Source organism: Dipteris shenzhenensis, chromosome 1 (assembly GCF_047967505.1).
Source record: "Dipteris shenzhenensis isolate YYH24624 ecotype China chromosome 1, Dip_SZ_1.0, whole genome shotgun sequence".
NCBI classification, from domain to species: domain Eukaryota; kingdom Viridiplantae; phylum Streptophyta; class Polypodiopsida; order Gleicheniales; family Dipteridaceae; genus Dipteris; species Dipteris shenzhenensis.
In genome coordinates, this window is record NC_141596.1 from 33,412,679 (window position 1) to 33,426,119 (window position 13,441).

Here is a 13,441-nt window from a genome sequence, read left to right on the forward strand (position 1 = left end):
TTGCTCGTCCTTGCTTTCTTGCTTCAATCAATGAAATGAGGGGAGAATGAATGAAGAAGGAAGACTATATATAAGAAAAATTAGGTTTTCCTCCTCCTCTCCTATTGGCTTTCCATTCCTCCCCTCTCTCCTATTGGCTTTTCATTTCTCCCCTCTCCCATTGGCTCCCATTACTCCCCCTCTCCCATTGGACCCCCATCCCTCATCCCAATCTTCCATTGTCCCTCCCCCCATCCATTTCTTCTTCCTCCCCCATTGCCACCACTCCCATCCCACATTTCCATCACGTCCCATACTCCTCCCATTTCCCAAAATCCCATATTTCCCCATCTCACCCTCCTCTTTTTCATCCCCTATTAACTCCCCTCACTCATTTCACTCCCTTATTATCCTACTCCCCTATTACCTCCCCCTCTCCCATTCCATTCTTCCCTCCCCACTCTCACTTCCACTTCCCATTACTCACTTGCCATTTGAAAACTATTAATATATTATTATACTATTTTTTATACTTATTATCATACACCCCTATTACTTCCCTCTCCCATTCCACTCCTCCCTCCTCACTCCCACTTCCACTTCCCATTACTCACTTGCTATACACATTTGCAAACTATTAATATATTATTATATGATTTTTTATACTATTTGCAAACTTACATGTGGGCAAAATCACAGGTGTCAAAGCGATCCTATTGTGGTCATACAACAACTGTGCTTTTATTCAAGGGCGTATTTATCCTCATCAACAATACTCAAGGTATGAAGTGCATAATTTATGTACTAGGTGTTTACTTTGTTGTATCAAAATTGTTTGCCACACACACACACATATACACATACCGAGAATTTTCTAATATTATTGCATCTACATTTCTCCGATGGGCACAAAACTTTGTACACGCCTCAACCTAGTCGTATTGACTTGCATACAAAGTGGTGCACCCATCCCATAAGTACTTGCTCGGATAACACACCTCCAAACATATTTTATGATGACTGTGCTTAACACTAGGAACAAAATGGTGTATAATGTGCGATCGACTATGCAAAGCATATCCAATGGACACAAGACTTTGCACATTCCTTAATCTAGGAAGTATTGACTTGTGTGCAAAGTGGCATCCCCATCCGATAAGTACTTGTTTGAAAAATACACCTGGGATCGTGTTTTTTGACGGTTGTACATGACACCAAGGCAAAAACGGTATTTAATACTCAATCTACCATGGAAAGGGCACAATACTTTGCACGTGCCTCAAAAGTGGTGGTATGGTATTCCATGCAAAGTGGAAAGCCCATTCAATAAGTACTTGGTATGATAATACACCTAAGAGCGTGTTCTTTAACGGATGTGCATAACACTAGGGGGAAAACGGTGTATAATGTGTGATCCCCTATGCAAAGCATAACCGATAGACACAATACTGTGCACGCACATCAACCTAGTTGAAATTGACTTTCTTGCAAAGTGGCTCCCCCATCTGACAAATACTTTTTAGAATATCAAACCTAGGACCATGTTTTTTATTGGTTGTTGTCCATGACACTAAGGCAAAAACGCTGTTTTATGCTTAATCGACAATGCAATGCATATCCGATCATCACAATACTTTGCACACATCTCAACCTAGGTATTATTAACTTACATGCAAAGTGGCGTGCCCATCCCATAAGTACTTAGCTGAATAACACATCCAGGACCGCGTTTTTAGACGGTTGTGCATGACACTAAGGCCAAAACAGTGTTTAATGCTTGTTCGACAATGCAAAACATATCTGATGCGCACAATACTTTGCATGAGTCTCAAAAATTATGGTATTGCATTGCATGCAAATTGGTACACCCATCTGATAAGCAATTGGTCGGATAACACACCTAAAAGCGTGTTTTTTTATGGTTGTGCATGACATTGAGGCACAAACGGAGTTTAATACGTGATATACCATCCAAAGTACATCCGATGGGCACAATACTTTGCACCCACCTCAACCTAGGTGTTATTGAGTTGCATGAAAAGTGGCATGTCAGTTAGATAAGTACTTGATCCAACAACACACCTAGGACCGTGTTTTTTTACAAATGTGCTTGACACTAAGGCAAAAACGGTGTTTTATGCTTGATCAACAATGCAAAGCATATCCGATGGGCACAATACTTTTCACACACCTTCAACTAGGTGGAATTGACTTACATGCAAAGTGGCATGCCCATCCCATCAGTGCTTGATCGGATAACATACCTAGCAGCATGTTTTTTTACAGATGTGCATGACACGAGCAAAAATAGTATTTAATGCTCGATCGACCATGCAAAGGATATCCGATGGGCAAAGACTTTTCCTACACCGCAACCTAGGTGGTATTGAAATTTTCTCAAAGAGGCACACCCATCCGATAAGTACTTGGTCAGATAACACACCTAAGGGCGTGTTTTTTTGCGGATGTACATATCACTAGGGAAAAAACAGTGTATAATGCGTGATCGACCATGCAAAGCATATTCGATGGTGACAATACTTTGCACGCACCTCAACATAGTTGAAACGGACTTGCGTGCAAAGTGGAGCCCCCATCCGATAAGTACTTGTTTGATTAACACACCTAGGATCATGTTTTTGATGGTTGTGCATGACACTAAGGCAAAAACGGTGTTTTATGCTTGATCGACAATGCAAAGCATATCCGATCAGCACAATACTTTGCACACACCTTCAAATAGATGGAATTGACTTACATGCAAAGTGGCATTCCCATCTCATAAGTACTTGATCGGATAACACACCTAGCAGCGTGTTTTTTTACGAATGTGCATGACACTAAAGCAAAAATGGTATTTAATGCTCGATCGACCATGCAAATGATATCCGATGGGCACAATACTTTTCCTATGCCTTAACCTAGGTGGTATTGAAAAGTTCTCAAAGAGGCACACCCATCCGATAAGTACTTGGTCAGATAACACACCTAAGGGCGTGTTTTTTTGCGGATGTGCATATCACTAGGGAAAAAATGGTGTATAATGCGTGATCGACCATGCAAAGCATATCTGATGGCAACAATACTTTGCACGCACCTCAACATAGTTGAAAAGGACTTGCGTGTAAAGTGGAGCCCCCATCCGATAAGTACTTCTTTGAATAACACACCTACGGCCGTGTTTTTATACGGTTGTGCATGACACTAAGGCAAAAACGGTGTCTTATGCTTGATCAACAATGCAAAGCATATCCGATGGGCACAATACATTGCACACACCTTCAACTAGGTGGAATTGACTTACATGCAAAGTGGCATTCCCATCTCATAAGTACTTGATCGGATAAAACACCTAGCAGCGTGTTTTTTTACGAATGTGCATGACACTAAGGCAAAAATGGTATTTAATGCTCGATCGACCATGCAAATGATATCCGATGGGCACAATACTTTTCCTACGCCTTAACCTAGGTGGTATTAAAATATTCTCAAAGAGGCACACCCATCCGATAAGTACTTGGTCAGATAACACACCTAAGGGCGTGTTTTTTTGCGGATGTGCATATCACTACGGGAAAAATGTTGTATAATGAGTGAGTACTTGTTTGAATAACACACCTAGGGCTGTGTTTTTATATGGTTGTGCATGACACTAAGGCAAAAACGGTGTTTTATACTTGATCCACAATGCAAAGCATATCCGATGGGCACAATACTTTGCACACACCTTCAACTAGGTGGAATTGACTTACATGCAAAGTGGCACACCCATCCCATAAGTGCTTGATCGGATAACATACCTAGCAGCGTGATTTTTTACGAATGTGCATGACACTAGAGCAAAAATAGTATTTCATGCTCGATCGACCATGCAAAGGATATCCGATGGGCACAATACTTTTCCTACGCCTCAACCCAGGTGGTATTGAAATGTTCTCAAAGAGGCACACCCATCCAATACGTACTTGGTCAGATAACACACCTAAGGGTGTATTTTTTTGTGGATGTGCATATCACTAGGGAAAAACGGTGTATAATGCGTGATCAACCAAGCAAAACATATATGATGGTGACAATACTTTGCACACACCTCAATGTAGTTGAAATGGACTTGCATGCAAAGTGGAGCTCCCATCCAATAAGTACTTGTTTGAATAACACACCTAGGGCTGTGTTTTTATACGGTTGTGCATGACACTAAGGCAAAAACAGAGTTTTATGCTTGATCCACAATGCAAAGCATATCCAATGGGCACAATACTTTGCACACACCTTCAACTAGGTGGAATTGACTTACATGCAGAGTGGCACACCCATCCCATAAGTGCTTGATCAGATAACATACCTAGCAGCGTGATTATTTACGAATGTGCATGACACTAGAGCAAAAATAGTATTTCATGCTCGATCGACCATGGAAAGGATATCCAATGGGCACAACACTTTTTGTACACCTCAACCTAGGTGGTATTGAAATGTTCTCAAAGAGGCACACCCATCCGATAAGTACTTGGTCAGATAACACACCTAAGGGCATGTTTTTTTGCGGATGTGCATATCACTAGGGGAAAAACGATGTATAATGCTTGATCGGCCATGCAAAGCATATCCGATGGTCACAATACTTTGCACGCACCTCAACCTACTTGAAAGATACTTGCGTGCAAAGTGGAGCCCCCATTTAATAAGTACTTGTTTGAATAACACACCTAGGACCATGTTTTTTTATGGTTGTGCATTACACTAAGGCAAAAACGGTGTTTTATGCTTGATCGACAATGCAAAGCATATCCGATGGGCGCAATACTTTGCACACACCTTCAACTAGGTGGAATTGACTTACATGCAAAGTGGCACTCCCATCCCATAAGTTCTTGATCAGATAACATACCTAGCAGCATGATTATTTACGGATGTGCATGACACAGGCAAAAATGGTATTTAATGCTCGATCGACCATGCAAAGCATATCCCATGGGCACAATACTTTTTGTATGCCTTAACCTAGGTAGTATTGAAATGTTCTCAAATAGGCACACCCATCCGATAAGTACTTGGTCAGATAACATACCTAAGGGCATGTTTTTTTGCGGATGTGCATATCACTACCGGAAAAACGTTGTATAATGTGTGATCGACCATGCAAAGCATATCCGATGGTGAAAATACTTTGCATGCATCTCAACCTAGTTGAAACAGACTTGTGTGCAAAGTGGAGCCCCCATTCGATAAGTACTTCTTTGATTAACACACCTAGGACCTTGTTTTTTCATGGTTGTGCATGACACTAAGGCAAAAACAGTGTTTTATGCTTGATCGACAATGCAAAGCATATCCAATGGGCACAATACTTTGCACACAGCTTCAACTAGGTGGAATTGACTTACATGCAAAGTGGCACTCCCATCCCATAAGTGCTTGATCGTTTAACATACCTAGCAGCGTGTTTTTTTACGGATGTGCATGACACTAAAGCAAAAATAGTATTTAATGCTCGATCGACCATGCAAAGGATATCCGATGGGCACAACACTTTTCCTACACCTCAACCTAGGTGGTATTGAAATGTTCTCAAAGAGGCACACCCATCCGATAAGTAATTAGTCAGATAACACACCTAAGGGCGTGTTTTTTTACGGATGTGCATATCACTAGGGAAAAAACGGTGTATAATGTGTGATCGACCATGCAAAGCATAATCGATGGTGACAATACATTGCATGCACCTCAACGTAGTTGAAAGGGACTTCGGTGTAAAGTGGAGCCCCCATCCGATAAGTACTTGTTTGAATAACACTCCTAGGGCCGTGTTTTTATATGGTTGTGCATGACACTAAGGCAAAAACGGTGTTTTATGCTTGATCCACAATGCAAAGCATATCCGATGAGCAAAATACCTTGCACACACCTTCAGCTAGGTGGAATTGACTTACATGCAAAGTGGCATTCCCATCTCATAAGTACTTGATCGGATAACACACCTAGCAACGTGTTTTTTTACGGATGTGCATGACACTAAGGCAAAAATGGTATTTAATGCTCGATCAACCATGCAAAGCATATCCCATGGGCACAATACTTTTCCTACACCTTAACCTAGGTGGTATTGAAATCTTCTCAAAGAGGCACACCCATCCGATAAGTACTTGGTCAGATAACATACCTAAGTGCGTGTTTTCTTGCGGATGTGCATATCACTACGGGAAAAACGTTGTATAATGCGTAATCGACCATGCAGAGCATATCCGGTGGTGACAATACTTTGCACGCATCTCAACCTAGTTGAAACGGACTTTCATGCAAACTGGAGCCCCCATCCGATAAGTACTTGTTTGATTAACACACCTAGGACCGTGTTTTTTCATGGTTGTGCATGACACTAAGGTAAAAACGGTGTTTTATGCTTGATCGACAATGCAAAGCATATCCGATGGGCACAATACTTTGCACACACCTTCAACTAGGTGGAATTGACTTACATGAAAAGTGGCACGTCCATCCCATAAGTGCTTGATCGGATAACATACCTAGCAGCGTGATTTTTTACGGATGTGCATGACACAGGCAAAAATGGTATTTAATGCTCGATTGATCAACCATGCAAAGCATATCCGATGGGCACAACACTTTTCTTACGCCTCAACCTAGGTCGTAATGAAATGCTCTCAAAGAGGCACACCCATCCGATAAGTACTTGGTCGGATAACACACCTAAGGGCGTGTTTTTTTACGGATGTGCATATCACTAGGGGAAAAACGGTGTATAATGCGTGATTGGCCATGCAAAGCATATCTGATGGTGACAATACTTTGCATGCACCTCAACCTAGTTGAAACGGACTTGCGTGCAAAGTGGAGCCCCCATCCGCTAGGTACTTGTTTGAATAACACACCTAGGACCGTGTTTTTATATGGTTGTGCATGACACTAAGGCAAAAACGGTGTTTTATGCTTGATCCACAATGCAAAGCATATTCGATGGGCACAATACTTTGCACACACCTTCAACTAGGTGGAATTGAATTACTTGCAAGGTGGCATTCCCATCGCACAAGTACTTGATCGGATAACACACCTAGCAGCGTGTTTTTTTCCGGATGTGCATGACACTAAGGCAAAAATGGTATTTAATGCTCAATCGACCATGCAAAGCATATCCGATGGGCACAATACTTTTCCTATGCCTTAACCTAGGTGGTATTGAAATGTTCTCAAAGAGACACACCCATCCGATAAGTACTTGGTCAGATAACATACTAAGGGCGTGTTTTTTTACGGATGTGCATATGACTACCGGAAAAATATTGTATAATGTGTAATCGACCATGCAGAGCATATCCGATGGTGAAAATACTTTGCACGCATCTCAATAAGTACTTGTTTGATTAACACACCTAGGACGGTGTTTTTTTATGGTTGTGCATGATACTAAGGCAGCGTGTTTTTTTATGGATGTGCATGACACTAGAGCAAAAATAGTATTTAATGCTCGATCGACCATGCAAAGGATATTCGATGGGCACAACACTTTTCCAATGCCTCAACCTAGGTGGTATTGAAATGTTCTCAAAGAGGCACACCCATCCGATAAGTACTTGGTTAGATAACACACTTAAGGGCATGTTTTTTTACAGATGTGCATATCACTAGGGAAAAAACAGTGTATAATGCATGATCGACCATGCAAAGCATATCCGATGGTAATTATACTTTGCTTGCACCTCAAAGTAGTTGAAACAAACTTGCGTGCAAACTTGAGCCCCCATCCGATAAGTACTTGTTTGAATAACACACCTAGGGCTGTGTTTTTATATGGTTGTGCATGACACTAAGGCAAAAACGGTGTTTTATGCTTGATCCACAATGCAAAGCATATCCGATGGGCACAATACTTTGCACACACCTTCAACTAGGTGGAATTGACTTACATGCAAAATGGCATTCCCATCGCATAATTAACACACTTAGGACCGTGTTTTTTCATGGTTGTGCATGACACTAAGGCAAAAATGGTGTTTTATGCTTGATCGACAATGCAAAGCATATCCGATGGGCACAATACTTTGCACACACCTTCAACTAGGTGGAATTGACTTACATGCAAAGTGGCATGCCATACCATAAGCGCTTGATTGGATAATATACCTAGCAGCGTGTTTTTTTACGGATGTGCATGACACTAGAGCAAAAATAGTATTTAATGCTCGATCGACCATGCAAAGGATATCTGATGGGCACAACACTTTTCCTATGCCTCAACCTAGGCGGTATTGAAATGTTCTCAAAGATGCGCACCCATCTGATAAGTACTTGGTCAGATAACACACCTAAGGGCATGTTTTTTTACGGATGTGCATATCACTAGGGAAAAAGCGGTGTATAATCTGTGATCAACCATGCAAAGCATATCCGATGGTGACAATACTTTGCACGCACGTTAACATAGTTGAAACGGACTTGCGTGCAAAGTGGAGCGCCCATCCGATAAGTACTTTTTTGAATAACACACCTAGGGCTGTGTTTTTATATGGTTGTGCATGACACTAAGGCAAAAATGGTGTTTTATGCTTGATCCACAATGCAAAGCATATCCGATGGGCACAATACTTTGCACACACCTTCAACTAGGTGGAATTGACTTACATGCAAAATGGCATTCCCATCGCATAAGTACTTGATCGGATAACACACCTAGTAGCATGTTTTTTTACGGATGTGCATGACACTAAGGCAAAAATGGTATTCAATGCTTGATCGACCATGCAAAGCATATCCGATGGGCACAATACTTTTCCTACACCTTAACCTAGGTGGTATTGAAATGTTCTCAAAGAGGCACACCCATCCAATAAGTACTTGGTCAGATAACATACCTAAGGGCGTATTTTTTTACCGATGTGCATATCACTACCGAAAAAACGTTGTATAATGCGTAAGCGACCATGCAGAGCATATCGGATGGTGACAATACTTTGCACGCATCTCAACCTAGTTGAAACAGACTTGCATGGAAAGTGGAGCCCCCATCCGATAAGTACTTGTTTGATTAACACACTTAGGACCGTGTTTTTTCATGGTTGTGTATGACACTAAGGCAAAAATGGTGTTTTATGCTTGATCGACAATGCAAAGCATATCCGATGGGCACAATACTTTGCACACACCTTCAACTAGGTGGAATTGACTTACATGCAAAGTGGCATGCCCATACCATAAGCGCTTGATTGGATAACATACCTAGCAGCGTGGCTTTTTATGGATGTGCATGACACTAGAGCAAAAATAGTATTTAATGCTCGATCGACCATGCAAAGGATATCGATGGGCACAACACTTTTCCTATGACTCAACCTAGGTGGTATTGAAATGTTCTCAAAGATGCACACCCATCCGATAAGTACTTGGTCAGATAACACACCTAAGGGCATGTTTTTTTGCGGATGTGCATATCACTAGGGAGAAACGGTGTATAATGCGTGATCAACCATGCAAAGCATATCCGATGGTGACAATACTTTGCACGCACGTCAACATAGTTGAAACGGACTTGCGTGCAAAGTGGAGCGCCCATCCGATAAGTACTTTTTTGAATAACACACCTAGGGCTATGTTTTTATATGGTTGTGCATGACACTAAGGCAAAAACGGTGTTTTATGCTTGATCAACAATGCAAAGCATATCCGATGGGCACAATACTTTGCACACACCTTCAACTAGGTGGAATTGACTTACATGCAAAATGGCATTCCCATCGCATAAGTACTTGATCGGATAACACACCTAGTAGCGTGTTTTTTTATGGATATGCATGACACTAAGGCAAAAATGGTATTTAATGCTCGATCGACCATGCAAAGCATATCCGATGGGCACAATACTTTTCCTACACCTTAACCTAGGTGGTATTGAAATGTTCTCAAAGAGGCACACCCATCCGATAAGTACTTGGTCAGATAACATACCTAAGGGCGTATTTTTTTACCGATGTGCATATCACTACCGGAAAAACGTTGTATAATGCCTAATCGACCATGCAGAGCATATCGGATGGTGACAATACTTTGCATGCATCTCAACCAAGGATGTTTTTATCGAAGCTATGCTTATATATTAATATAAAATCTTGGCGAAAGTTTTCAAGATTATTTTTTTAGTTTCACAATATTAGTAGAATGTAGTACTTTTATATATATATTCTTTGGAATTTTGAAGGAAAATTTTTTAATCCTGGCGAAACTTTAAATTTTTTTGCATAAAAGTTTCAAATTCTTGCGAATGTTTCAAAGATTTATTTTTATTAGGGCATACAAACTTTCAATGCCAATATAAAAGTTTAGCTTCTTAACGAAACTAACTTGAAAAAATCATCCATGATCTCAACCTAGTTGAAACGGACTTGCATGGAAAGTGGAGCCCCCATCCGATAAGTACTTTTTTGATTAACACACTTAGGACCGTGTTTTTTCATGGTTGTGCATGACACTAAGCCAAAAATAGTGTTTTATGCTTGATCGACAATGCAAAGCATATCCGATGGGCACAATACTTTGCACACACCTTCAACTAGGTGGAATTGACTTACATGCAAAGTGGCACACCCATCCCATAAGTGCTTGATCATATAACATACCTAGCAACGTGTTTTTTTACGGATGTGCATGACACTAGAGCAAAAATAGTATTTAATGCTCGATCGACCATGCAAAGGATATCCGATGGGCACAACACTTTTCCTAGGCCTCAACCTAGGTGGTATTGAAATTTTATCAAAGAGGCACACCCATCCGATAAGTACTTGGTCAGATAACACACCTAAGGGCGTGTTTTTTTCGGATGTGCATATAACTATGGGAAAAACGATGTATAATGCGTGATCGGCCATGCAAAGCATATCCAATGGTGACAATACTTTGCACGCACCTCAATCTAGTTGAAAGATACTTGCGTGCAAAGTGGAGTCCCCATCTGATAAGTACTTGTTTGAATAACACACACACCTAGGACCTTGTTCTTTTATGATTGTGCATGACACTAAGGCAAAAACGGTGTTTTATGCTTGATCGACAATGCAAAGCATATTTGATGGGCACAATACTTTGCACACACCTTCAACTAGGTGGAATTGACTTACATGCAAAGTGGCATTCCCATCGCATAAGTACTTGATCGGATAACACACCTAGCAGCGTGTTTTTTTACGGATGTGCATGACACTAAGGCAAAAATGGTATTTAATGCTCGATCGACCATGCAAAGCACCTTCAACTAGGTGGAATTGACTTACCTGCAAAGTGGCGCGCCCATCCCATAAGTACTTGATCGGATAACATACCTAGCATCGTGTTTTTTTACGGATGTGCATGACACTAGAGCATAAATAGTATTTAATGCTCGATCGACCATGCAAAGGATAACTTGGCGTGTCCATCTGATGAGTACTTGATCGGATAACTTCTCCCACCAATAAATTAAGTACTAATTAAAATTTATAATAAATGAGTAGATTATTAGAAAAAGACTAATATTTATGTAATTGTTGCTACTGCAGCTTGCTTGCAAAGGACTCTCACAAAGGAGATGGCTATAGATTTTGTTCCAGGGATGGATGTGATTTTATGTAGCAAAAGAGAAGTAGTTGCATTTGCTACAATCCATGATAGTGATCCCAATTCAGTTTGCCACTTTCAAAGACTTGGTGAAGATAAGGTGGCAGTTACTATATCAAAGATTCTTAGCGCACATGTTGAGCTAAAGTATAAATGTCGAGATATGGAAAGACTTGGAGATGTTATGCCCTACAATACATCCAACAAATCATTTATAACATGGGACAAAGATGAGACTTATGCAACAGACATTATCAAGAATACAAAGTGCACCACCTTGGATTTTACTATAGGGGACATTTTACAAATGAGATCATTTGCAAATGAGACTGTAGCAGAAGGTAAAGTATTGGGATTTGAACAAGTGGAGCAATGGTCATTTGCACAGATGAGGATTCTAAAAGTCACTAATGATGGTATGGTTGATAACATAACATCCTTATGTGATCCCTACTATGAGGTAGGCAAGAATATGAGATGGAGCATGCAATTTTTAAACATGAGAAAGAGGCACGTGGTTTTCAATGATAAAGACAAGGTATACTACAATATCAAAGGACCTAAAAAGCTTGCCCATGTGCCAGGCTCTATCACTTCAAATGTGGATGATTTCAATGTACTCAATTATAGAAGTGACATCTTATTTGGAGTGGATGAGTTCATTGGTTCCGAGAAACAAAATGATTTTAGAAGCGAAGCCTTATCTGGGGTGGATGAATTCTTGCACAGTGAGAAGGGCAAAGGTTTCAATAGCGATGTCTTGTCAAGTGTGGATGAGTTCATGCATATTAACAAACCTGGTGTCAATCAAGCTTGTGGATTTGTGAAAGCCATGCAAGATGTCCCAATGAGTGATGTTCTCACAGGAGTGGAAGAGTTTCAAGGTTCTCAATATTCTCGTAGTATATTGAATTCATTGAATGGTCCTAAGAGTATGTTAAAAACGAGGATGAGATCAACAGAGGATTATTCAATATTTAACTTTGATTGTGATATGGCCAAGGATGCAACGACCGATCATGGATGCTTGGTTACAAACAAATGTGAGGAGAAGAAGTGCATAAATACAGATAACAACGTGCATGAGGAACGAAAACGGTCATACATATGCATGAAGAGAAAGCGAATCCAGGCAGATCCACAAAAGCAACCAAAGAGGAAGAGAGTAATGAAGGAGGAGAACATGTTAAATGCATTGGGATATCTATGTTGCAAGCGAAGATATATGCGCTTCATTGATCTTGCAGACATCAGGGAATGTAGAGGACACGTGTGGCAAAGAAGAGGAAGCGAAAGAAATGAATACTTTCTCACAAGTCTCTCTTGCTTTCTTCAGAATGGCAATAAAAGGCTAAGTTCAAGACAAAAGGTAAAACCTCTCATAAATGGAAAAAAGATTTGCAATAAGGCATATCGCAATATTACTGGATTATCCCATGGTACATATTGGGATTTAGTCACCAAGGCAAAGGGCGGCAACAAATTTAGCATTCACAGTAATAGAGGAAGGTCCAAATCAAGAATCTCAACTGTCAGGGCAGCAGCAATTTTGCAAGACTTCATACATGAAAATGCTTTACCTCAACCCCATATATCTACCAAACTCCCTAACGGTGACGCGATCACTGAAATGCACCTTCCAATGGGCTTGACAAAGCTCGAAGTATTTGACTCTATTGCAGAAAAGCAAAGGCAAAGAGGGGATGCCGTAGCTTCTTCTCATACTTTGTATACTCTTTGGAAGAAGAACTTTGGATATGTTAAAATCCCAAGGAGGCAAAAAATGTCAAAGTGCAATGTCTATGATGATTTAAAGCGAGCGATTGAGAGTGCAACATGTCCAAATCAAAGGGAA